The 27,938-nt window shown below is 47.8% G+C and overlaps 1 protein-coding gene across 2 annotated transcripts in view; it reads right to left on the bottom strand.

The window, feature by feature from the left end:
- Positions 1-18,612, bottom strand: part of znf536 (zinc finger protein 536) — a 198,880-nt gene extending 180,268 nt beyond the window's left edge. For both annotated transcript variants that reach the window (XM_068576100.1, XM_068576109.1), the window contains exon 1: positions 18,409-18,612. The gene's annotated coding sequence lies outside the window, so the exon portion shown is untranslated. The remainder of the gene's footprint in view (positions 1-18,408) is intronic.
- Between the last annotated feature and the right edge of the window lie 9,326 nt (positions 18,613-27,938).

The following is a 27,938-nucleotide window of genomic DNA, read 5'->3' on the forward strand; positions in this document are numbered from 1 at the left end:
AGTAAATAAGACAGAGCCTGTTTTATTTGCGCATATCCCCCCCCCCCCCCCCCCCCTTCTAAATTATATAAGCCTTGCACATGGCTTAAAATTTTGTAAAGCTTTTCTCAAAATCTCTACTTATGGTTGCCATTCTGTGCCAAAAAGTTCATCTGGCCTGTAAATTTAAGCATGGATTACAAATATTCAAATCATGAGCTTACTGTTCAAATAAACATTTCCAACAGGGAGGGGAAAAGTTGCAAGGCATACACTTTCAGCATAATCCTCCTCTGGCACCTCCCCTCCCCTCGCTCCTAATAAAACAACCACACACACAAAAAAAACAAAAAAAAGCCGAGGCAAAGCAATGCAAGGGAAGAGAAAGGGGTGGGAAACGGTACGAGTGTGTGTATTGGGGAGACAAGAAACGCAAAAACAAAAGCCAGAGTTAAAAGTTTCTTCATCTACCATGCGGCTGGATAAACAACGTTGATGAAATATGTAATTAATGTAATTGTAACCACCTATGCAATTACAGAGAGCCGGGTGGGCTCGGCCGCGGCCCCGCTGCACCCTGCCATAGGACAATAGGGCACCTTATTACAGTTTTAAAAAGTGGGGAGGGAGGAATAAAGGAGGGGAAGGGAGGGGGGGGGGGGGGCTTAAGCTGGTCAGCTGCTCGCCACATGGTAGAAATAATAAGGACTGAAGTCACAATCATTTCAGCTTTGGTTTAGCTTCGCTGATCACTGCACTTTAGAACTGGACAATACAAATACCTGACAAACTCCTGGCCTCCAGGGATTAACCTATGATATACATATACATATATATGTATATATATACATACATATACATTATATGTATATATATACATACATATATATACATATATCTATATATATATAATATATATATATATAATATATATACATATCTCAAATGCATCCTTCTCTTTTGTCAAAGTAGCAATACGACGCTGTACAGATGCTATCAGTGTGAACGTGTTCCTGAAGTAAAAGTGTAAAAGTCTTTAGTCTACAGGTGTACTGCTACTGGAGGCTTAAACCAAGCTGCAGATTGATTGGTCGGATGGTCGTCATAATATATAAGCATCTTTTGCCTCAACCTTTTTTGGATATTATGAAGAATAATGTTGTATCGTATTATAATGATTGACTGAGACTCGCTGATGCGGTCGGTCAAGAGGAAGCTCGACATCTTGTTCGTTGTGCGTCACAAACTGCGTTTCGTGCAAAAAAAAAATTCTAACTTCATTCGCCAAACTTGTGTAAAAAAAAACTCCTGCACGCTGTGAAACGTGGCTGTTCCTTAAAGCCGTGACCGGACCGACCGCCGTCTTCAGGCTCCAAGCCGCTCTGTCCACAAAGCGGTGGTCTTTTCTGGAACGTTGTGGAGCTCAAGCCGGACGTGAGGAGATGCTCGAGCAACGCTCTCAGCTCCGGACGTTCCCGCCGTCCCACCACGCAGGTGAACCTAGACAGCTCCACCAGGGGAATTGAACTACAACCACACTGTCACCTGGGCGAGGACGAGTCCAACATTTGGGTCAGCTCCCCCTCCCTCCCCCTCCTCCCCCCGGGGCCCTGATCACGCTGACAGCCGGTGTTATCCCAGGGCCCGAAATAGCCTCTCCTCCCCGCTCCCCGGCCCGGCCCGGCATTAAAGTCTTCCACATTTGCAAAATTGCAAACAGATGCAACTCAAGTACCTGCAAATAATCTGCCAAGACCAATTTCAAAAGGGAGATTTCAGAATATGTGGGAGTCATTAGAGGGAGTATTATTTCAGCGATGAGCGCGAGAGGGCCAGCCGCGGATCGCCCAACCAGATGGGTTCTGCTGCCTTTTATTCGGGAAGAAAGAAGCCGACGTGTTCTTCATCTCCCCCCCTCACCCACCGCCCCCCCGCCCATTCCCCTCAAATGAAGATATATAACTTGTATGAAACAATTACGGCGGAATATTGGAAGTCTCAGAAGCAACCAAAGAATGTCAAATTTCCTTTCGAGTTTCTCAAAACAATCTTTTCATCTTCTTCCCAGCGAGGATGCTTTTGGATTGGAAGAGGGGAGGGGGGGGCGAGAGGGGGGGTTGGGATGTAAACGAGGATGCAGACACAGAGATCTGAGGCTTTTTATTGTTTTGTATCGAGTGTTAAATATGAAAAGGAATTAAAAGGTAGACGCCTTAAAAAGGGGGGCCCGTGGCGTATGGAAATGAAATATGTTTCAGAGACGTAATTTGCAACCGCTGCTGTTGTTATTTTCTCAGACGGTTATCTGAAGTTTCTTTTTCTTCTTCTTCTTCTTCTTCTCCGCCGGTCGCATCAGTGCAGCTTTAAAGCGACTCACAACAAAGCGTTCGCCAATTAAAGGCGATTTTAACACCAAGAACGGCGACAAACTTCATTAGAATCTCCATCCAGCCGCCGAGAGAGAGCCGTCTGTAAGCGCCGGTGATAAATAATGTAGCATCAAAACACACTACTGCTTGTTTCTTCTCCTTCTTCTTCTTCTTCTTTTTTTGGTTTTTGTTTTTAACACAACATCCACCAGCCCTTATAACTAATGAAATGTTGATATCAAATGGGATGTGATTAGGTGACTGGTTATTACTGCTGGGAGGGGAGCGCGACAACAACGAGGCACTTTAGGATGAAAATAAAAATAAAAAAAAGGAATGATCAAAATCGCCAAGCCCTTGAAACAATACACATTCAATCAAATTCTTCATAATTGTAACAGTAGGAAGCATTTTAGGCATTCCACCCACAACAAACAGGCTTTGTTCTCCTGTTATGAGGCAGCGAGGGGACACAATCAAGTGCGTGAGAAAGCCAGGAACGCAGGATTTCAAGCAATTCCTCTCTCTCTCTATTTCCCTCTCTCTCTTTTTTACCCCCACCCCCCCCCCCCCCCCTTTCCCTTTTTTTAATTTTTTTTTTCCAGGGTCGCCCATATTATTTGCTTCCTGTCTCATTGTAGCTGGCAAAAAAAGAGCATTTGGTAATTGAGTGGTACAGAACATGTGCCCTCCCTGCTCGCAGATGACAGATGGATTATAAAAACTTCAAAGGCGAGCATTTGGAGCACCAGGGGAGAGATGCTAGGTATTTGAACTATCATTCTTTACCCAGGAGACAATGACTGCCTGACATGGTGCATACATCAAGGAATAGTGCAACGGCACAGACATAATCCGAGGGCGCGCGCATGCACACAACCCGTTGCTTTTGCTCTCTCTCTCCCTCTCTCTCCCTCCCCTGTGCTATATATTTAACATCCTGTTCTGAGCAACTTTGCGCCAAGCTCGGGAACATAACAAGTGAAGGGAGGGGGGGGAGGAGGGGGAGAGTATAGGGGAGGAGGGGGGAGATACTGGCAGGGGAAGTAATCTTATCTTCTGCCGGCTTTCTTTTCCCCTCCTCTTTTCTTGACTTGTCACCTTTCGGGTTCAAACTGCGGCGTCTCCTTTCTCCTTTCTCCCCCTCGTGTCGGTAAAATAATCAATGTTTTTCCGACTTTTTTCCTGTTCTATTTTTAAAGAAAATCCAGCCAGATTAGCAGAACTGGAGGAAGGAAACAGTAAGCACTACTGTACCGTAAGTGAAGAGGAGAATGGTGGGCGGCGACGCCTGTAATCATCTTATAAGCATGATTTATGAAAAGGGCCATCTGCTTTGCCTTACTTAAGCACGGAGGCAACCTTTAATAATATAAGGACATGGGGGAAGGAGGGGACAGTTAGGGGGGGGAGTAAATGGGGGGGGGGAACAAACGAACACAGTGATTTCGACACACTGATAACCCGAATACAAGCCCTCTTCTTCTTCTCCTTCTTCTTCATCTGGTCATTAGCTCAGATGGCAGCTAATCACCGTTGACCTCCCCTGTCACCCCATTTAACCCCCTGGCCCCTCCCCTTGACCCTGAAGGAATTAGCAGCCTCACTGTAACACACACACACACACACACAACGCACAAACCACCTTGCAGACGGATAAAGAAAAGTCTCACAACCCTCCTTCACTCGAGGAGATCGCTCCCTCCGGTTTCATGAGCACTCGATACGACGCAGAGAACATTATTATAGTAGATTATTCTTCCACGACTCCTTTGATCTATAAATTACAACATGGCAACACAAATATAAAAAGGGCCATCACAGGTTTCCAAACTTCCAAAGTTGACATATCCAACAGAGTTCCTGCTGAGAACCTGCAACCACAAAAATGAAGTGTAACACAAAGAAAATGAATTAATTATCACACTAAAGAAACTAAACCCAGACGACACGGTTTAGCTTTTTTCCCGCTGTTCGGTTTCAGTAAAATAAAAACCTGTTGAATCCCTACAAATCCTGTCTTTCCCATTCCGAGACAACCCGTCAAAAATGAATAAAAATATGTTTTAAACGCAACACATCTCCCGGGAGAACAAGAGCGTCTTAAAGCGCCGGAGACGCTGCACCCGGTTGGCCCAGCTGCTGCCCTTTGGCCTCGCTGTGACCTGGAAATGGCTCCCAGGGCGACCTTAAGGAGCGGCGGCGCTGGAGGGAGGTGTGTGTGTGTGTGTGTGTGTGTGTGTGTGTGTGTGTGGAGGTTGGTTTCATAATGAGGCCATACGGCATATGCTATTGTGTTACGAGCCACACACACACACACACACACACACAGAGCGCCACATGTGCACGCAGACACTCTCACACGCCCCTCCCCTCCCCGTGTGGTCACCTTTTCAGTGTCCATCAGGATTGTCGGCCTAATCCTCGTCGGATCATCTCATCAATGCCTAGGCTGTTTATGTGTAATGGATCCCATCTAACTCCCTTTCTCTCCCCCAGAGCTCCCCCTCACACTCTCCCACCACCCCCCTCTCCTCCTCTCCTCGTCTCCTCTCCTCCTCCCTCAACCATTCCCACTGCTCCTCAAAGGAACACGACAACTTTCCTTTCTTATTCCCGTTTAAATTGTGAAAATGTGTAAATATAACCAGTCGTGTGTGTGTGTTCTGGGATATTTTAAATTCCAGACCGGACTTTTTTTTCAGTTCAAACTAAAATGTATCAGGTGGTAATGTCCTCTTAGAGAGTTTAACAAAGTTAAATTGACTTACTTCTGACTGTCAGTAACTCAGATGCGTTTCTTCTCTCGGCTTTAACAACGTGTTGGTGTTATTGGTAATTATTGGTACGTGAAGGCCGACTCTACTTTCTGTAGCACATTTGAAAGAAATCCTTCAAACTGTTTTCCTGACAACCCCGTCATGGAAAGCCTACACCATCCTTCCTCCTCCTCCTCCTCCTCCTTGAAGCCTCGCAGCATGTGTAAGCAGGAGCGCACGTGCTCCCTTCGCCCTCATTACGAGCTAACTACGCTCTTTGATTAAAAGCGTGTACAGAGAGGAAGACAGAGGGAGAAAGAATGAGAAGAGAGGGAGAGAGGAAGAAGAGGTGGGGGGGGGAGAGGAGAGAGGAACAGGCCGAACCTCCATAATTAAGATCACTTCACAGATTACCTCCGGCAACAAAAGCGCGGCAAGCAGCCGCCTGCAGCCACAGAAATTGGATGAAAAAAGGGGTGTTGAGGAGGAGTCTGACCTCCGGCGCTCTCCGCTGGGCTCCTGCGCCAACACGAGCCTTCGGCTGGATCAAACGCCTCCTTTTTTTTCCAGCAGTACCCGAGAGACACACATGGAAACACACACACACGCGACAGGTAACATGCTGCAGCGAGGGCGAGCTGCGGAGACGCACACATGGAGGTCTGGGCACCGGCGGGCTTTTTTTTCTTCTTTTTTTTTATTACAGGTCACGTATCAAGAAACACACACTCCTCCTGCTAAGTGCACCGCCTGGAGAGAAGATGCTTCACCCGGACTGGAGTCCTGTGGAAGGATCATCTAGTTTTTACCAAACGTCTGACATGATGCAGACACGGCGTTAAAGGGATGCTGTCACACACCAACACTTAACCTCTGTACGTCGGCTCTTGCTGCCGCCGCTCTCCGACTTCCCGACGTCCAATTTCTCCCGCGCTCACGCCTCAGCGGTTGTTGGTTTTTTTCCAGTCCGCAGCATCGCTCCCGCCACGCAAGCTAACCCCCTCCCCCCCCCACCGATATCCAGCGAGGGCGACGGTGGGGGGCATTTACTCTAATCACAGGGATCCGGCAAGAGAGCGCCGCAAAAGCCCTCGGGGGCTGATGGGCGATCAGAGAGAGGAGAGGGAGGTCATGAGGGAGACGGAGAGAAAGAAAGTCAATCTGGACCTCTGGTTCAGGGCGCACACCTCCTCCCTCTCTTTGGGCCGTTGCAGGGCTTCCTGTGACGGTAAGTTCTGGTCCGGCAGGTGGAAGCGTGTCAGTAACTGCGTCCAAGTTTTTAATTTGGGCTGAAGGGATAATAGCTTTGGCTATTATTTGGCCTTGTTTCTAACGGTTGTGATGAGGTTTCGCTCCGCAGACTGAGCTCTAACGAACGCGGTGACATTGCAGAAAAACGTCTGCAATCAATCGACCCTTTTTTCTGAATACCGGACGGCAAAGCATAAACACCACGTCCACCGCCCGGGTTTAGTGTGTTAGCATGCTATCGTTTGCTAATCAACAGTAAACACAACGCACATCAGAGGCTAATTGGAAAATGTTAGCTTTGAACATATTTGGTCACAAACCACAGAAATGGTCAAATGAAAGCGTCGGCCTGATGACGGCGGAAGAAACTAACTTATTAGAACAGAGTTGGCGAGTGTGTGTGTTGCAAAATCGACGCGGGTTGACAACGTGGCCACCGAACGGCAAACAAGAGACGTGACGAATGACCGACGCGACGAACAGCGTTTTAATCAACGCTTACTTTTTCAATTTGCGCGCGGAGTGCGAACAGCTGCCTCCTGGGTGAAAGTCCTGCGGTTGTTCTTCTCACTCTTCGTACTACAGCGTTAGTGGCTCTCAGCATTCAATAATAACTCAAAAGGGCTCACATTGGAGTCGGTAGAAAGCCGGTACAGACAGAATCAGACGCCAAAGAGGCATCAGATGAGACCGGGTCGCCCGTGTACGGTAATCATTTACTCTGTTTGCGTGCGTGGTGTCAGGTGTCACGACGGCATGTTTAAAAAGACGGTGGTCTGCGGGTGAAGAGCTTTTTCATCTACAAGAGATTCTTTTGCTGCGGCACCGGCTATTTATTATCATTTCTTGTCATCGAGAGACTTTAGCGAGGCCGACCCGGGAGGCCGGCTTCGAGTCCGCCGAGCCGTCTTCCTCCAAGATCTCATCCTCCTCGCGGCGTAACCCTCCTCCCAGTTCAGCGCTCAACGCCGGGGCGGTTCACGCTGAGGGATAAACACAATTGTAAGTGTTGCTATTCTTTCCCCAAAAGAGTTCTGAAGAGTAACGGAAGTTAAGAAATAGCAACCGCAAACACGCACACACACACACACACACACACACACACACACACACACACACACACACACACACACACACACAGTGAACATGTTGCAGAGTCAAGAGTGTGAACCATTGCGAGCCTTCAACCACGCGATGGATGCAATAGATGCCCCCCTTCCCTTTCTCTCTCTCACTCTCTCTCTCTGTCCCTTTCTCTCTCTCACTCTCTCTCTCTCTCTCTCTCTCTCCCCCTCTCTCTCTCTCTCTCCCTCTCTCTCCCCCCATCCCCCCCTCCCCCCTCCCCTCCCCTGTGCAGATCTGACAGTCCTGTTTACCAAAGCAGCCGACAGGCAAACCGAACGAGAGCCCGGGCCGCGGCGCTTCCACTTAACTCTCTCCTCCATTACTACGATTGGTGTGAACGACACAACAAAAGAGACAAAATCCTGAGGCGAGGAAAACAAGCGCAGCTCACGATCAAGAGTAATAATAATAACAAAAAAGACACGGATCAAAAAAAAAACAAAAGAGGAGAAGGAAGACGGGGGGGCGAGGGGGGCTGGATTGAGAGAGAGAGAGAGAGAGAGAGAGAGAGAGAGAGAGCGAAGATGATGATGAGGTGGGCCGTTTGAAAATAAGAATGATGAATAATTTGAGAAAATTGTCGGAAATTGCGGGAGATCTGTTCAAGGTGTTCTCTTCCAGCGGGGTGGGAGCGCCGCGCTCGACTTAAAAGAGGTATTAAAGGAAGGAGTCGGGCGCCGGGGGAATTCTCCCACGTCGGAGAGCGCTCCCGTTTTAAACTCAACCCCGGTAATAACGCAGATAAATAATAGATAAATAGTATTTAGCTCCCACCTTGAACAACAATTTTTTTTTTTTTAAGTGCTTCATGAAAGACTTGACAGCTCTCGAGCAGACGCAGCGACACAAACACACAACGAGCGTGTGCGTGCGCCCGCCCACGCGCATGTGATGTGTATCTTACCTAATTAGACACAACATCAGGTGGGAATCGACTCGCTGTTCGCGAGCGTGTGCGTGGACGGAGGTGTGTGTGTGTGTGTGTGGGGAGGGGGGATCAAATATTTTTGGATGCATCCCTTTTAAGTTTGTTTTAAGGTTGTGAAGTGTTTTATTTATTTATTCACTTTTGTCCCAGGAAGTGAACATTCGGGACATTAAGCCCCTCCCCCTTTCACATTTGGGACAGTCCCTCAGCTTGTCCAATAGATTTAACAGAGGCCTTTTCTTTTTTTTCAGTCCGCCGTTAATGATGTTCCGGGAAAATGAAAAAAGAAGAAGAAAAAGGACTTGTTTTTCAAATATCCTCGTCCTTTCAAAATTAGGGCAACACATATATTTACCTTTTTAAAAAAAGAGAAAAGCAGCACAGAAGCAACCCTTAACGGTGCGTCTGGTGGCAGCGACGCCTCGGAGACGCGGTCGCGGCTGCGCCAGGCGTTCACAGAAGGCTGTGTGTTTAAACGCCGAATGCTCATTTGCCTTTTGGGTTTTACTTATTTACTTTTGCATAAATGCAGAGCAGTAATGTGGTATTAAGGGGGCTTCTCAGGGGGGTAGGGGGGGGGGGGGGGGAGTTGTGTGTTTTTTAAAATGCAGCTCTCTTTTTTTTTTCCCCTCGCTCTTTTTTTTTTAAATGCTCCCTCAGTATGCTATATTAAGGAAGGCAGATGATTAATGCAGCATAGATCTAATTTCTCTTGATTAAAAAAAATGAATTAGGAAAATAATGCCAGACATGAGATCCCCCCCTCACCACACACACACACACACACACACACACACACACACACACTCCCTCGCTCAAAGTCATCAGATACAAAATGAGCATCCAGGCTAAAATGAGCAACGAATAATCACAAAATTCCCAATAGCCAAATATAAAATGTAAAACGACTGCCTTGATCGACTAGAGCCCGGTAATCTGGAGCGCCAGCCGCCGCCGCACCACCACCACTGTCACTTGAAATAAAAACCTAAACCTTTCAGGGCTTCCGATTGAGTCTTTAATTCAGCCTGATGTGACATTAAAACCCTTTGGTTGACTTCCACTGGCTGTGACAAATGTACCGGCGCTTAATAGAGGTGTGCAGACAGGCCGGCATTTCGGTGACTTTTATCAAACCGAATTTATCAAGGCGGGCTCCCCGGATCTGTGGCAGCAGCTTGTTGAGGAGGAAGCCTACAGATAGCGTTAAGTACATCATCCCTCCTCTCTGTCTCTCCGTCTCGCTCCTTCTCTCCTTTCTGCTCGCTGCGTTTCTCTCTAAGTGTTTTCTTTTTTTTCTCCCCCCCCCCCCCCCACGCTCTGTCCTGTCATCGCTCTGCCTACTGTATATTTATCTCTTCTCTCTCTCTCTCTCTCTCCCTTTCTTTCTACTTCGTAGGTTCGCGAGAATCTGTGTGTTTTTTTTTCTTCTTCCCGACTGCCAATCGATCGTGTTAAAAGTTGAGTATTTTTACAATTTGACCAGTCGAGAGGACAAAAAAATAAACGATTCGGAGGGAAAAAGGGGATTCGTCTTCGTCTCCCCAAAACCAACTGGAAGGTCGTGACCTTTTGGGGGAAAAGCAGTAGCTCACCGGGACAGTTGATCTCACAAAAGTTGCCCCCCCCCCCCTCTCATCCCTCTCTCCTCATCTTTTCATATCACATCCAGTCAAAAAGAAAAAAGCACTTGAAGAACCCGCTCGTTCACAAAGTTAGGGCCACGTCTCAGCAACCGGGCTCAGCAACCGGGCTCAGCAACCGGGCTCAGCAACCGGGCTCAGCAACCGATACGGCAACGAACGAGTCACGTGAGATAAATGAGAAGCAACGGGGGCGTGGGAGAGAGGATAGAGAGATGACAAGAGGCCGTGTGCAGAGAGTCAGAAGAAGAAGAAGAAGAAGAAGAAGAAAAAGAAGAAGAAGAAGAAGAAGAAGAAGCAGAAGCAGCATTAGCAGCAGCAGCATTAGCAGCAGCAGCAGCAGCAGCAGCAGCAGCAGCAGCAGCAGCAGCAGCAGCGAGGAGTGCGATAAGGAGGCGTTTGAAGGGTCCTCTCAGCTGCTGCTCAGTTCAGAGCCGTCAGAGCCTCTGAGGTACTTGAACCTCGCCTGCCTTCCTCCACCTCTCTGTAGAGCCGCTGCCCTGCAGCCACCTGTAAACCGCTTTGACACATGATCCACTCTCACGGATGTGGAGTGGATACGCACACACACACACACGCACACACACGCACACGCACACACACAGGAAACACGCTGCTCGCGGGCGGCTGAGCGCAAAGCGCAAAACGCTTCAACGCGCCGCTCGACGTCCGGGTTGTTTTGTAACAGCAGCACTCGATTTAACAAGCGGCCCGTCCCACTTTAAAACGGGAGGATGGGAGGAGGAGGGAGGGGGGTGGGGTGGAGGGGATGGGGGGTCACTAACACTCTTAACTCGTTGGTTAAATAAAAAGAAACAGTTCTTTCTCTCTCTCTCTCGCTGTCACCGTCAGGCGACAGGATGCTTCAGCGAGACAAGACAAATGACCCGCTATTATCCATTGCCCTCACGTTGGCGTGAAAGTGGCACTAGGAGGATTTTAACCTTCACCTCCTGACGGCCGTGGGGGGGTGGAGGGGGGGAGGATGTAGGAATGTAATAAAGCAATCATAGGGAGGAGGGAGGCGGGAGGGGGCAAACAAAGTGGTGCAAGAAGTGCAAGGAGCTTCTCCTGCTCACATGTACAGTACATATGTATATTTACACATACACATGTGAAAGGAAAAAAAAAACGGTATTGCTCCAAGCGTCCATGCCCCCCCCTCTTCTCCCCCCCCCACACAAAAAAAAAACGACAGCTGATTAGACAGTCAAAATATTTGCGACTGAGGAATTCCAGCGGGGCGAGTCGGCTCCTCTACAAAAGAGAAGAGCAGTAACAAGTAGGTGCAACGAGTGTCGACAGAAGAGGCGCTGAAATCCCCCCCCCCCCCCCCCCCCCCCCGCCCCCCCCCCATCCCCTCCTCCCCCGGGCTAGAGAATATCCCGCTATTGTAGTCTTAACCCGCGAGACCTGGCGGGGAATGTACAGCTTTCACAGTCACTTCTCATCCTATTTGTAGCACTGCCGCTGATGTGCGAGCGCCCGGGCCAGAGCGGGTCACTCGCTGCCCCCCCCCCCCCTTTTTAAAAACTTTTTTAAAGACATGAGTCCAAACTAAAATTTGAGGAGGCGTTCGTCGTCATCGTGTTATTTCTCCCTTCCTTCCACGCGACATCCCCTCGCGCCAAACCACTGTTTTTTCTTTTCTCCATCTCTTTTTTTTTGGGGTGGGGGGGGGGGAGGGGATGGGGGGTATTTTTTTGTTCCACAAGGCAAGTTTCATTAAAGATCCAATTATGCAAATCAGGTGCTGGAGAGGCAGTTGAATCTGCACTATAATGGCGTACAGTAATCGTTCGACACAATATACGGCATCCGGGGCCAGATTTACGAGCGCAACAGAACTGCAACGCCTCCGTCCTTTGGTGAAAACCTCTTGATCATAATTAAAGGTGCAGGGCTTCTCTCTCCAGCATGCTCACGACGCCCCCCACCCTCTCTCTCTCTTTCTCTATCTACTGTTTTCCTCTCTCCCTCCATCTTGTGCTACTTGGTCTGCAAAGTTCACCGGGGTCACGTCCGTGAGGTGCGAGGGCGGCGGCGGCGTCCGGAGAAGCGGACGTTGACGCGTGCGAATGCGGCCCGCGACGCGACGCAACCTTCCCCCCCGCCGCGTCCTCCTCCTCCTCCTCCTCCTCCTCCTCCTCCTCGTTGACGACGCCGGGGGTATTTACCGCCGTCTGAGCCGAGCGCGGCTGAATGCTAAGCGGCGGCAATCCTCTGCTCCAGGACCCCTGATTGATGCGTGCTCGCCCGCTTGTGTTAAGCTGTCGTCTGCAGGAAATGACACGGCTGAAAACAAACGCGGCGCCGATCGACGCGTCAAAAAAAAAAGGAGGGGGGGGGACTCAAAGCGACCCGATGCTGAAACGTAAATTAACTTCGTGGGAGGAGAAGGGGGGGGGGGGGGTTGCAAACTACAGATCAATTCAATAATTGTCTTCAGCCTGCGGTAAACAATGAGGAGGAACGTCAGCAGCGTGGTGAGAGACGGTGTTTTACTTTTCTACTTTTCTTTGGTGAGTGTGAGGGGCAAGGCGCCTGGACACTGGGCTTCCTCGAGGCCCTGAACACACACACACACACACACACACACACACACGCAATGTTGCAAATGCAAAACTGAAAACAGATTTTTGGATTTAAAAAAAAAAAAAAAACAGTGTAGAGATTTTCCCACGGCGCCGCATGCTGCCCACCTCTCTCCTTCCGAGACAACATCGAACCCACCTCCCTGTCCGCATATCCATGATGCCCCTCCCCCCCCCTCCTCCTCCAGTCTCCCCCTCGCCGCCCAGACAGGCAGACGCTCGGTGTGATGGCATCGCGGCACGAGAGGACCGAGTCCAGCCGATCTGTCAGCGCCTCATCGGCCCCACACGCTTTATTCTGAGAGCAAACTGACGTCCGTGATTACCCCCCAACCCGCCCACCGCTCACTATCAAGCTCTCATACCGGGGAAAATACACACCGCAAAACAAAAGTACAGTATGAGGACTTCAACACACACACACACACAGAAATTGTGCGGTAACTCTCGTCTGAACAAAGAGTGAAGGAAGTTCACGAGCCCACATTTGAATCGGGAGCTTACATTTGTTTCAGGATGGTGACATCTTCCTCATTTCCCCTTTTGCTTTTTATATTTTTGAAATATTCCGCCTGACTTTGGCCCTGATGTCTGACAAAAGCACCGAGGTGTCGAAGTGCTTTTAAATGAGACGCGAGTGGAAGAGAAGACGAGGAATCCTGGACCGACCTGTTCACTAGGAAGGCCTCGAGAAGGAGCAAAGGTCAGGGGGTCAGACTTCAGAAAACTTCTGAGGTCAATAAACTGTGTTCTGATCTGAGGACATTCAAACAAATGCGTTTGTGTGTTTTTTTTATCTCCGACATTTTGAGGTTTTCCGTCTAATGTGTGTAATCTACCGTGTGACGTTTTGTGGTCGGGACGATCTCGTCTTGAGTTCACATCCCCCGTTTGAGTCAATGCTCTCGATTGTGTGCGACTGTCTGTGTGTGTGTGTGTGTGTGTGTGTGTGTGCGTGTGTGTGTGTGCGTGTGTGTCTGTGTGTGTGTGTGTGTGTGCCTGTCATATTAGCCTCACGCAGCGACTGCAAGCCCCGGCTCGCCGACATCTTTGCCTGTCTGGCTTGAACTCTGGAGATCAAGGTCACGGAGCTACAAGGCTCAACCCAGACTAACGACTGTGTGTTACAGCCCCTTTAACACCATCCTCCTCCTCCTCCCTCCCCTCTCCTCCCCCTTTCTCTCAGGACACACACACATACACAGACACACTGGAATACATGTCAGCCCGCTGCATTGTTGCCCGCTGCGTTAGAGCGGATCAGAAGCAGAAGAAGTGACACCAGGATGCACATCCTTCACCCAGTAGGTAACGGAGACAGAGAGAGAGATGGAGAGAGAGGATGGGGGGGGTGAGGAGGAGGGGGGCTTCCATAATGACTGCACATATCAATTAATGACTGGCTGATGAGCAGAGCCGGCCTGATCTGGCCTGCCCGCCGCCGCCCTGATCCCAGCGGACTGGGAGCCCTGGCCTCGCCGCCCGTGCAGCTGGAGCCGTCTCCCCCGTAATTACAGCGGGAGGGGGGGGGGGATCAAGCGGCCACCGCGAGGCCGCCCGCCCGCCGCCCGCCACCCGCACCTCGTCAGCGCGATCAGTACAGGGGAACGTGAATCACGCGTTGTCCGATTGATTACACACGCGCGCATTTCCCCGTACTGCTAGATTATGTAATTTATGCCGGCGCTTCGCTGTGGGTTTGTGCGTTTTCCCTCTGCCGCCCTCTCTTTATGCGCATTTGTTTAACGAGTGTGTGATTTTTATTTCTCTTTTTCATGCCCCCTTATTTTTTTTTCTTCCTTCCTTCTTTTTTTTTTTTTTTGGTTCAAACAAAGACAAAAGATGGATGTGACGGCGTACACGTCAGCGCGCTGAACGATGCGTCGGGGGCCGCCGCCGCCGCCGAGGCTTCAGTCGAGTGGCTCTCCTCCACGGTGAACCGAGTGGCTGGCCCACTGACTGACAGCCTGCTGAAAAAGAGGACTGATTTGATGCCATCCTCTGCATGCCATGCAAACACACACACACACACACACACACACAACCTTGCCTTTCCCATCACTCCCTCCACCCGCGGTTTTTCAGCTGAGGGGCTGCGTATCGCTGCAGTCAGTCAGTCACGGCCCGGCGGCCCCCACCCTCAGAGACGACGACTGACACGGGCACAGGTGGGAGAGCAACCGATACATGAAGGGGGGGGGGGATCAACCGGTGACGCCGGCTGCACCGACAGGCTCGCCGAGGACAGATTTTGAGCTCTGCCGATCGAGAAAGAAGTTGCGGCTCCGGCGAGAGAGAGAGAGGGAATGTGCAGAGCGTGCCGTGCCGCTTTCTGCTGCAATAAATCTCACTCCAGAATTTTAAAAAAAAGCATCCCATCCATAAACATTGTGAACTCGTCTGTTTGACTTGAAGTGAGGATAAATAATGCTTGCATATTTCATAAGAACAATTATTTTAATGACAACAACGCTGACAATTAATTGGATAATTCATTAGCGAGTCGTATGTAATATTAAAATGCAACCTGACTGGTAGATGAATGCAAGGAATCTGGAGTGGGACTAATGAATATTAAATAAATTGCCGACACACACATATACACACACACAAGCCACGGAGGGCCTGGACAACAAAATTCAGCACAGAAATTCCTACAACAGGCCAGTGTGCGAGAGAGAAAGAAAAAGCGAGGCCTTTCTCTGCAAAAAGACACACACACACACACACACACAGAGAAAAACAGCGTCTCTTTCCCAAATATTTTCACCCGAGAAGCATGACAACATTTCCACTTGTAGCGGCGAGAGAGAGGTCCAGTGAAAGGGCAGACGGGTCTGAGGAGGACCGGTTGAGGAGGGACAGCGATCTCCAATGAGGGGCTGAAAGCAGCTGACAGAAAGGGTCTACGCCCAGACACTATTTCAGACATAATATCCGCCCTGTGCATACCATTAAACAATGACAGCATCTCTACTCGCACACTACATCTATTTATCCCCTCTCCCCGCACAATGAATATGAGGAAGAGGCAATATTTTCTATTTATTTTTTTTCCCCCCTCCCTTGTGGCCGGAGACAACTTCAGGGGGGAAGGTTAGAGAGAAACAGTGGGAAGCGACGTGATGCGATAAGACATTGTTCTGTATTTTAAGAAAGATGACATGTGCCTTTTTTTTTCTTCTTCTTCTCCTTTTTCCCCCGCAGCCATTGTGCAGCCGCTGGTGGCCGGCTGGAAGTGGCTGGATAACCCGGGTCAGATCACTCAGGGGTCAACTGCACTTCCGAGGGGGAAGAGACAAGCCCCCCCCCCCCACACACACACACACACACACACACAAACACACACACACACACACACACACACACCAGCCCGAGATGGTGAGACAGAGGATTATAAATGGGATTACAAGCCCCATCCCTGGTGCCACATATTACTGATAATTCAATACTGCCCCCCCCCCCCCCCTCTCCCACAACCCACCTCGTCATTCAAAAACACAAATTCGGACATGTGAGACTCGATGTGGGATTTTTTTTTCCTCTGGACCTGCTGGATCTTTAGGAGCCCCGATATAATAAACCTATTAAAAAATATTTAAAAAACTCCTGAAAGCGCGGGTGCACCGACATGTCATACACCCCGACCTCTCTTCCACCCCCTGGGGGAAAATTATGATTGTCTTATGGGCTCCGTCATTTTATATTTCCACATGGAACAGATATCCATCAGCCTCTGAGCGCCTCGCTCCAACTTTCTCACCCCTCCACCTCTCTCTCTCTCCCTCTCTAAAATAAACCTGCACCCGCTATCAAGGGTGACACCGGCGGACCTCCACGCCACAGAAAAACGCCAATTTGCCCGCCGCCATGCGTTGCTCACACACACACACACACACACACACACACACACACACACACACACACTCACTCACACACACACACTCAGCTGAACGCCGTCGTCACGTCTCGTCAAAGCAGAAAGCAGCGGCTGCTTATTCATCAGAGAGGTCGATCACTGCACAAAATGGCAGGTCTCACCGGCTCTTCTTCCATCTCACAAGTTCTTTTTGACACATGTTCGGGTGAAAACGCGCCGGGGGAACTTGACTCGCCCTCCTGGCGGAGCTCGCTCGGCGCAAGTGTCTGTGGTGTCGGGAGAAAAGTTTTGTCGTGCAGACTCTTTGCTGGGGAGGGGGACACGGAGGGGACACGAGCTGGACTCCTGTATTAAAGTGTTTCGCGGTGATCTGGAGGCGCAATATTGAAAAGAAGCCGTGAGCCCGGACGCCGAATTACGCACAGGCGGTGTTACAGATTTAAAAAAAAAACCTGCACACACACACACAACTTATTATTTAATTTCTGCCCCAATAAAAAACAAAAAAAGAGTTGTATTTTCAAGGTGCCGGAGCATCGCGAGCCCGGCTCGGAACCAGCTGCTGCTTTTTTTTTTGTCGCAGTTTTTTACGATCGTCACTTGCTCCGGATAATTGCACTGTTATTTTCTCATCATGCTTGGGGAGACGTCGAGGTGTGTGTGTTGGGTGTGTGTGTGTGCGTGTGTGTGTGTGTATGTGTGTGTGCGTATGTGTGTGTGTAGAGTGTAGGGAGGGAGGGGGGACCCGTGGTGATGCACCCGCACACAACAAACCTCCGATCCTCCCCAAAAAAACTGACTTCCCAGCGATTACTTCCACTCCAAGCCCCCCGGTTTAAAAAAAAAAAACTACAAAAAACAACAACAACCACGAAAGAGAAAGCAAGTCGTGAGGAGAAGCTCCACACTTGTTTCTTACCTTTAAAATGTAGCGCAGCGCCGGCTAACTCCTGCGCGTAAACGACGCGTCGCGAGAGACAGTGTTCACTGAATAATGAGGCATGTCCTTATGAATATGATTTGACCGGATCATATTCTCGTCGGATGACGGGGGTGGTTGAAAAGTGCGCTTCGGACCTGTTAGAGAGCCTCCAGTCCTCTCGATCCTGTGCCTACGTCTGCTGCCCGCCGCGCATCCCCGAGTTTGAAATGTACAACAAAAAAGAAGAAGAAGAAGAAGAAAAAAGAGAGAGAGAATTCCGGTTTTATTACTCGCTTTCCCCCCCTGTCCCTCTCCGCCGCTGCCTGCTAAAAGGTGAACGTTTGCATTGATGCCGATCGCCAGGCATCAGCATATTCCCTTCATCTTTTCAGCTTGGACTCCCCCTATCTGGTAGGTGAAATGCATTGTACCGTTAAATAAAATAAAATAATAAGCCACTCCATTGTGGAGAGCAGAGCCGAGAGGCTGGATACAGCCCGGGTCTTGCGGTATTCGCTGTTGACGGAGGATAAATATATAAATATATTTAAAAAAAAGAAAAAGAAAGCAGCTGATGCACAGAACCTCGCGTAAAGCAAGAATCACCTCGTCGTTACGTTTCCCGGTGGCACGGAAACAAGCGCCGCCGATTCCCAAAGCACCTTAGTTTGTTTCTGACCTTGAACTGCCCACAAACACTCTTTATTAAAAAAATAAAAAAAAAGAAAGAAAGAGAGAGAAAGAAATCTGCCCCTCTTTCTCGGGCATGGACATCCACACGCAGCCGAGCCGAGCCGCTCAGGCACCGCGCGTTGCTCTCACACCGCCTCGGTGAACAGCCCCGGGTCCGCGTAAAGGGGCAAAATAAACACACACTTACGAGACACGCGGGCGACAAAACGACCCCCCCCCCCACCCTCCCGGAAAAAAAGAAGAAAAAAAAAGTAGAATTCCTTACCTTTTTTTCCAAGTGAACTGTTTCGAGTGTTTCCCCCTCTTGTGCTCGCCTTAAAGAAGTCCAGGATAAATGAGTGCTGCCTCCCGCGCGCGTCCTGCGCGTCAGTCAGCGCTTAAGAGAAGTAATGAGTGATAAAAATGACGCTCATCTATCTGCACTGTAACCTTGTGGCGTATTTAATGTAAATAAGCCCCGTTGTGTTGCCAATCCCCATGCATGCAAACGCAAAAAAAACGCTCCACAGGGACCCCCCCCCCCCCACACACACACACACACACAAACACACACACACCACCACACACACACACACCCCTCTCTCTCTTTCTCTCTGTCTCTCTCTCTTTCTCTCTCTCTCTCTCTCTCTCAATGTATTGACGATTTATTCTTACTGCCTGCAAGCGCAATAGGGAATGAGCATAATTATTTGAAAATATGATGCATCAATAACACGGCTGGTCCAATTTGTGAATGAGTGCAGTTCTCACACACACACACACACACACACACACACACACACACCTCTACAAAGATGTTGGAAAGCACCTATAGTCTGCAAAAGAAGCAAACACTTGCTTAGTCGTTGTTGTTGTTGTTGTTTTTGGTGGTGGTGGTGGTGGTGTGTGTGTGTGTGTGTGTGTGTGTGAGGGGGGGGGGGGGGGCACAGATATTTCCAGATAGGAACCCTGAAACTTGAAGTTGGCCCAACTTTTAGTTTTACACACACACACACGAGGAAGACGTGGTCCTGCTTAGGCCGAACTGTTCCGTGCAACTGAAATATCTTGCTGGTTGAAATGGTTTTGATATATTATACTTCTATATGGAGGGGGGGGTGGAGGTAGAAGGTGTGGGGGGTGGAGGGTTTGTAGGTAGGGGGGTGGAAGAAGACCGAATAATGCAATTATAGATTCAGTGTCCCAGCGTTGACAAAAGACAGGACTTCAATGGAGGCTTTGTTATGGGATTATATAATGATTATGGGGTAATTATGGGAACGGTTTGGTAATAATAATAATAAAAAGAAGGAGAAAGAGAAAAAAGAAGGGGGAAAAAAGAGAGAAGTATCAAGTGCTCTCTTGCAAGGACAGCTTGTTTTCTCCAATGTAAGCGCATGAGCATGGAGGCAGCGATAAGACAGACGCTGCTGCTGACAGCTCGCGGCAGGATGACGGCAGAACGCTCACAATGTCCAACGCAGAGACGCCGTAATGCCACCGAGACGCGATCGGATGTCCTCGGAACCGGACATGGGCCCACAATGGAATATCTCGGGGGTCATATTCATGGCGGCCCTGTGCCCCCCCCCCCCCCCCCTCCTATCTCCCTCCCTTAGCTTTCCCTCTCCCACCTCCCCAAACACACACACACACTCATCATCCTCTCCACGCCGCTTGTGCCATGCTGTATGTGTCAGAGAGAGAGAGAGAGAGAGAGAGAGAGAGAGAGAGAGAGAGAGAGAGAGAGATACATGTAAATGGTCACTCAGAGAGAGAGAGAGAGAGCACATGACACTCCATCTGTGGGTGAACATAATCCGCACCTTATACAGCGTATTAGAATTATGATATCACGTTTAGGAATGTGCTGAAGCCTGTTTCTCAAAGAAGATATTTATACACTCTTTTTTTCTTTTTTTTTAACCTTTTTGGCTCATGCAAAACATAATTGTTATCATGTGTATCGAGATAGAAAAAGTGGTTCAATAGAAACCGACTCTTTTTTTTCCCATCTTTGGACTTATTGATACTTGTATTAGTATTATGTGTGCCTTTTAAATGATATTTTCCCACTGGTGAGTGTGTGTGTGTGTTTTCTGAGACGTTAATAGATAGCATAAATATGTGCTTTCTTCCCCTTCCCAGACAAAACACGTCTTCCTCTTTAAAAGATGCTCCGCATTCATTATGCACTATGAAAATCTGATTCTCATGCTGCCCCTTTAAACGGGTATATGGAATTCAGTTTGATGCGTATGAAATTCTTTTTTCTTTTCCCTTCCTTTCCTTTTCTTCTTTCTTTTTTTTTTTTGAAGCATTTTCCAAAAATAAAAAAAATAAAAGTTTTCCTCCCCTAAAGAAATTAGCATAACCGTTCCCCCATCAATAATATGGCTATCTCTATGGGAGTGATAGCAGCGAGCAGTAGGGGTGTTCCTTTTGCCGATTCTCCATGGATCAACAGCGCGTCATCAGCTCCTTTTGAACTTGTTATAGCAAGTCAAGTGATTCTTTATCGGCTGACAGGCCTGACAATGCATCGGGGATGGGAAAGCAGGTCAAAAGGAAGTTGCCATATGGACTTAAGCATGCAAATTTCCAACAATGCGCAGCAGCGAGGGTCGGCACCCTCACACGCACGCCACCATATATGTGTAAGTAGCCAGAGAAAGTCTTCGCCGTGCCGCATTGTGGAGGCTGACATGGATCTCGGTGGCTTGAATTAATTGTATGCAGAGTATGAAACTGTTATGAGCTGCACACGGACGGGGGGCTGGAAGGCGAGACAAGCAACTGTGAATGCATTCTGTGGAAATATTGACTTGAAAAAAAAAAAAGAGAATATCCGTGGTTCCTTTTTGCCGACTAATGATCTCTAACAAGGGGCTCAACCCACCTGAGCGGCGTTAAATCCCGGCATCAGCTTCATACAAATTAATGGTATTTATATATGTGTGTTGACAGGCAAGTGTGCAGCTTCATCTGCCACTTAACATGTTCAGAAAAACTTAATCCCAGTCTAAATCCTGCAGTCCTCTCTAGGCTGCTGCGTGGAGGCTAATTGCGTGAAAGCACATTAGTGATTTTTTTTTTTCCTCCTTCTTTTAGTTGTTGTATTTCACCGTGCTTTAACGACAGCGCACAGAAGACGGACAGGAAACAGGTCTTATTTGCAACAGGTGCATTTTTTTCGGCGTTTTTAAGGCCCGTGAAGAAATAGTCCCGCGCTTTTTTATGTTGCCGTTGCCCTCATTGATCAACGAGTTTTTTGTTTGTTTTCAACTCTTTTTTTTACATTTGGAAGCCACTGACTGTGTGTTTCATGCTAAATGAATGTGCAGGCAGAGAAGTCCATATATATATTGAGAGATATTCAGTGCTGGACTGTGTATCTGTTCAAGTGCACAGGCCCGTGTGTGTGTGTGTGTGTGTGTGTGTGTGTGTGGTGTGTGTGTGTCTGTGTGTGTACGTGTTTGAGCCGAAAGGGATGGGAGGCAGAGGGAGTGTTGGCCGCGAGTCCTGGGAGGGTCATCACTGCCTTATTACTGCCATGTTAGTGACTAGCAGCTGAAGATGGCTCTGCTCCCTGCCCCTCTGCTTGGGAGTCATCCAAGACAGCGTGCTCCAAAAAAACAGACCGGCCACTGTTCACTTCTCAGATAGATTAAGATGTTATTCCACTGCTCTGGCCATCTTCGGCTGACTTTCTGTGTCCCACACCCCCCTCCTCCTCATCCTCCTCCTCTTCCCCTCGCCAGACCCCAGATTCTCCAACATGCCCGCCTGTGCTTCGACATCTCTAGAGGCCTTCTTGCTAATTTCAACTATTAGAGAGTAGACGCAACAATCTAAGAGCTGTTTCATGCCGTCGTCTGTGCCAGTTTAGAGGGAATGACCAAATGATGAAGTTAGTGGGAGAGTGAGGGGGGGGGGGGGGGGGTATGCATATGGCATGTGCAGTGTGTGGCTCTGTGTTTGTGCCCCGTATGACTGCATGCGCCTTTAAAGCCAGATATTATGCCCGGTTTATATTTAAATGCAAACACAGCGGAGGCTCTCGCCCTCCCTCGCTCCCCCCCGAGAGAGAGAGAGAGAGAGAAAAAAGAAATGCTTTTCTTTTCCCTTCAAATTGAGTTTCTCAAAGTCTAATTTGTAGCAACCCTTTGATGAACAAAATGTTTTCAGACTATCCTGCTTTAACCGAAAAGGCAGCGAGCGCAATTTTAAACAATCCGGAGCTCTGAACCCTCTGTGACTGTAAACTTTAGAAATTAAACTTTAGAATTTGTATCAATTACACTTTCAAGTTGTGACAGGGCCCTCAAATAAGAGCCAGGAGCGCCGGGGCCGATGGAAAACGCTCAGCACACCAGATTCATTTCCACTGCAGTCGTCTCCTCCGCCGGTGACATCAATCCCTCATGTGAGGCGTTTACGTTTTCAACAAATACACACTAAATACACACTACTGTCTCGGGCCCTCCCTTGATGACTGGGGTCAATGGGTGTGCATGTTTGTCAGCTCGGATCGTTAATGAAACGCTCACACAAATACAGCGCAGGCAAATATTTACAGCCCGGCCGGGAGATTTCATCACGGACAAATCTGCGATTCTTCAGGAAGCGCTGTATTTCTCTTTATTTGCCAGGACAGAGCGAACACTCAAGTTCAAACTTGTCTGGGCTTGATGAATGTCGGGGAACAGGAAGTATACTGCCTTTGACTTGTAAACCAGTGTGATTTTAATTTAAATCATATGAATCGACGGCCGCCCGGAGCAGAAATATGTCTAAGTGAAAACATCTGACTCCAATTGATTAGCAGCAACGATCTGCATGGTAGGTCTACCCGTGTTTTGGTACTGATTTGATTCCTTTTTTAATCCATGACTAAGGGAAAAGAAAGTTTGTGTTCATCTCATGCATGTGTTTGTTTATCTTGAGGGGGATATGGAACGGCGGTACGTGGTATTAAAACAACCTTTTGCATTCATCAGAGACCGCAAGGTCTCCTTTTTTTTAGGGGGTCATTATTAGACGGTCAGAGAAAGCTGACATGGTATAAAGAGAGAGGAACTCTGCCAACGATGCTCTAACAACAGATACTGCTGGAGGGACTGGAGGCATGGGAACATGGGAACATGGGAACATGGCAGCAGCAGAGCCGGCCTCAGTAAAATGAGAGATATTCTGAAGGGAATCTACTTCTCAGACACACTATCACTTTTATCCACAGGGACCAAAGTCAACAAGAAACGGCAGTTCTGTGCAGCAGCTTTCACAAATCTGTTGATCCGAAACCGAACCAAGTAGTTTTGTTGTGCAAGTACACCCTTAACAATAAGTAAAACGACTCTGGAAGATGCATCAACGTGCTTCCGTTTGGGAAAAGAAAACAGGGATATTTTCGACTCCAGAAAAGATTTGTACACAAAGGTGAGTAGTTTAAAAAACTCTCAGAGAAATGGTTACATGTATAAATCAAAAATATCCATCTGAAGTCTGGAGTCATTTTAAGTAAAAACACTTAATAACACTTAAATCACTTTGGTGACTTTTACCACTTAAACTGGTGCAATATAAATATATTTTAAATACTGTTTTATTCAGTCTCATATAATACTGTTATTGTGGATTCTTTTCTTCTTTACTGTTTATTTTACTGTTTTTATTTTTACAATCTCTCTTGTGTGCACTGCTGCTGTAATCCTGCAATTTCCCCACTGCGGGACTAATAAAGGATTATCTTATCGAATCATACTTAAGCGAACTACATAGTTAGCTAAAACTGACAGAAACCACAGACTGTGGTGGTGATATCGCCGTGAAAATGTCCAGACAAACCTGCAATATAACACCAGCCTGTAGAGTTTGTTGTGTAGCTCGTGTTGTGTGACGATATCGCAGGTGTGGCTGGTTGTTTTTGGCGATATAACCACCACAGCCAGTTTGACCTTTTTTAATAATGTTGTTTTTTAGCTCGTTAGCTAGCTAGCGAAGATTTGTTTTTAGCAAAAACAAAACGACAGTCGTTCAATACTACACAAAATATCTGTGAGGCTCAAGACTCTTGTACATGTTGTACATCATCTAGTTAGTCGTGCAGCAGGAGATCTGGAGGACGAGGTCATGTGCAATGTCAATCACCTCCACATCGGTCCAGTTGTGGGAAAACCGCTCTTCTTCATTTTGTAGGGATCTATTTCCTGCCGGTTCAACCAACGCTTTCATGTATTTACTTTGCTCCACGTCTAATTCGCACACTTCTTCACTTCCTGTCCTGCATCTAAATTCTGCGCCTCGTAATCGTCACGTGATTGTAAACTGTATGTTTCCTGTAAATCAAGAAGTTTATTTTGAAAAGACGCGTTGTTGCTTACACGTCCAAAAGTGATGCATAAGTCCAACCAATCAGTGCCAAAACCTGTGTTTTATTGATAATGGATTAATGCCGTGATTCATCGATCAGGACAGCGTTCAAAACCTCCTAACACGGTGGTAAAAAGTGATATTTCATCTACTCACCACTTCACCCCGCCGTGGCTTCAACAAACCCGCGGTGACTTCAAGCCTTCTAATCACTTCCATGTCAGGCTCAACTTTTTTGTTTAGTTCGTCTGTCAGTTGTTGCCCTCAGTTTTCGACGCGCCGTCTGCCTTTCCCCCCTCCGGGTGGCTCCTCTCAAGCACTGCCACTCGCCGCCTCCTGTCCTCTCACCTTTCCACCAGAGTCCATATTTTCTGGATAGTGCGCTATCATATTTTACTATTACCTATCAATTGGTTTCTAATCGCAGTAACGAGGCAGCTAGCTGGCTGGTGACAGAGCGCTAACGGCCTCGCAGGGAACATTAAGGAGGCTGGGTTATGCTGTGGGCCGTTAACTACCTACAGGCACTGGCTAATGGCTCCAAATGACCTCCTCAGTGGCTATTAGCACATAATTAGAACCTGCAGACCAGTGGTGACCTCCGCCGGACACACGTGATTACTCCTCTCCCCCTGTGTTCTCCCGTTTCCTCCTGCTCTCTCCTTTTCTTTCCCTTTCCCTTTCCTCTCCACTTCTCTTCCTGTCCGTTCCTCCTTCTTGTTTCCTTTTCTCTAATGCTCTGCAGGGATTACATTGACTCCCTGGTGGGGAAGACTACCACTAAAATTAATCTCTTTACAGTGCCCCAGTACAAGAATACTCCACCATCGAGTAGGTCCTGGGAAATTGCATTAAGTGAGAATATTCATGGCTACATTCATACAAGGTCTGATTATTGGTATAAAACGGTTTCAGTGTCAGAGTAAATTTAATCTCTTTCTCTTTTTTTTGTAAAGCTTGCCAATGAAGCTCGGTGCTACGGGCACTTTTTTTTTTTTTTTACCTCGCTGACAATTGCCAGCACCTCCTTGACCTGATTCAGCAGCACTTCCTTAAATCAGCCGATAATGCACCTCCGCAGTGAAAAGGGAAGCTAAGCGGCGGATAAAATGTGAGGTGCTGCCGCGCCACAAAAGGGCTCAGTCACGCTAACCTCTGTGTACACTTTAGCAACAGTCTCCCGTTACCCCGAACAAAAGAGACGCTTTACTAGGTTAGTGTCAGCTCGGGAGCAGCGGGGAAACAATGCGAGAACAACAAAGGAATGTGCTGATTTCTTTGTGTGTTAGGGAAGAAATGCTACACAGTACCAGTGCCTTAAATTATCAGTGAATTATCTCTGAGCCTGTGGGAATTATGTGGGTTATTTGTAACAAGCAGTCAAGGACAAGTGGGCCTTGTGTTACAACTATGAATACTAAGCACACACACTCAAAAAAAAAAAGAAAATCATGGCCAACTATCTATCTTTCCAGGCCATCTTCTAGCCTTGGAAATAAGAAACAGGTACAGTTGCTTCATCAAGCTGAAGATGCATTGAAGCGGGTGAGGACGTATAGCAGAGAGTAAGCGCTGCTGGACAAATGCAACTGGCACTACCACCGACACAATAAATACAGCTGTTGTACCCTTGACCATGTCACTGGCTTGGAACAGTGGCACAGTATTCTACTGCTGGAAAACAGCAGCGGTGCCCAGTCAGTCAGTCCGTGCTGTGAAAAGCAACGCAGTCAAGGTCGGAGACCCCGACTGGACCCGAAGCAGGTCGGGGATCCATACCGCGCTTCAAGGTTGTGTCTCACGAAAAACGGTTTCTGGTTATTAAACAATCTTTGATTGGACCCGATGAGGCGGAGGAGCGCATAAGACACAGTGCGGACGGCAGGGACGGGAAAGAGTGCGAGAATATTTTCATCCGGTGATTGAAGTTATGCTATTGAAGTGAAATTTGACTCAAGCAAAAAGTAAAAGTGAGGTCACAGTAAGAAGATCTGATGAAATGGACTGAGGAAAAATGTTACATGATGACTTAAGATCATGCTACAACATAATTTGCATTAACTCTCGCCTGGAAATGCATGTTTTTTTTCTAAACATTCACCAAACACTGTTCATCCGAGCTACAAGTCATAATCTCATCACGTGTGGTAAGAACTTCCATCAGAAAACGCAACTGAAACTCAGCCAAAAATTGTGATGTGTCTCATTTAATATTTCTCACCATATAAACCGTTTACTCGAAAAATGTTCTGTAAAAAACAAAAAATTCTGAGCTCGTCAGCACAAACCAGGAAGTCGTGATCGATTCGACTGAGACCGACAGTCATCAGTGGAACCTTGACTGAACAAGAGAGATTGTAAAATGCAAATAACTTACAGTATATATACTACATTGAGCCTCCTTTTTGTTTAATCGGTAACACTTGTGGCTACTTAGACAAATATTGGATCTATAGATTTCATAGTTATATATTACCAATTACCTTTCTTCTTTTGCAGGATTTATGGCATTGCACTTACAGAAAGTGACATTTCAGAGTTCTCTCTTTCTTGATCTGTGCGTGTGCTGTTTCCCTGGAGGTGCAGGACTTTAATGTTGCAGTGAAACTCAAGGCCACAGAGACAGAAACATGTGACTGGAGCTCAAAACGTCCCAAAACTGCTCGGGGTTCTGGAGGGTTAAACGTAAACGCATGTCGAGTGGAACAACATCACGTCACCCGGCCCCTTGTGTCGACTCCAACAATAAATTCCGTTTCAATAGAGAGGCACATTGGCCGCCTGCGCACACAATTATATCAATTATAAATACAGAACCGCCTCCTCGTTAGAGTCTTGTACTATTTAACCAGAAGAGATGACAGTGAAACGGACAAACCAAAATGACCACGTCATAAAAAGCAGTATCAATTAAAGGGAAAAGCCGCCACATGAAGCATCGAGGCAAACAACATGCAGATGTAAGGACAATACAAAATACACGATGGTCGCAGCCCCAAAGACACATAAATAAAGCAAAATGCACTTTGATTATTGTTCCTACCTGTTTGAACCTGCGTTCTTTGCCCTTTATGTCCTTTAAAAATCTGCTCCTGGGTACAAATTCTCATTTATTCTCTATAAAAAATAAAACTTGGCTACTCAAAGGGGTTTTCCAACTTCTGGACCTCCAGCACTGCTCCGTAGTGGCCACTGTGGCAGGTACCGTCCCAAGCCACAGACAGCAAGTTCAAAGTTGAAAGTTTAACCCAGCATGCACCTGTTGGTGACGAAACGCTCTGAGGTGTTGGTGAAGGAGTCACTTGACGCACTCGTCGGGTGCTGCGTAAACCAGTGATCACCTGTTGTAAGCGTTTCCTTTCCAAACCGAGAGTCATTCACGCTAAACATCACCCTCAATAACACGGAGCTCTGCTTTTTTATTCCTTTCTCGCTGTCGATCCG

Source organism: Clinocottus analis, unplaced genomic scaffold, assembly GCF_023055335.1.
Source record: "Clinocottus analis isolate CAN_PGR_092001 unplaced genomic scaffold, fCliAna1.0.p SCAF_1, whole genome shotgun sequence".
NCBI classification, from domain to species: Eukaryota; Metazoa; Chordata; class Actinopteri; order Perciformes; family Cottidae; genus Clinocottus; species Clinocottus analis.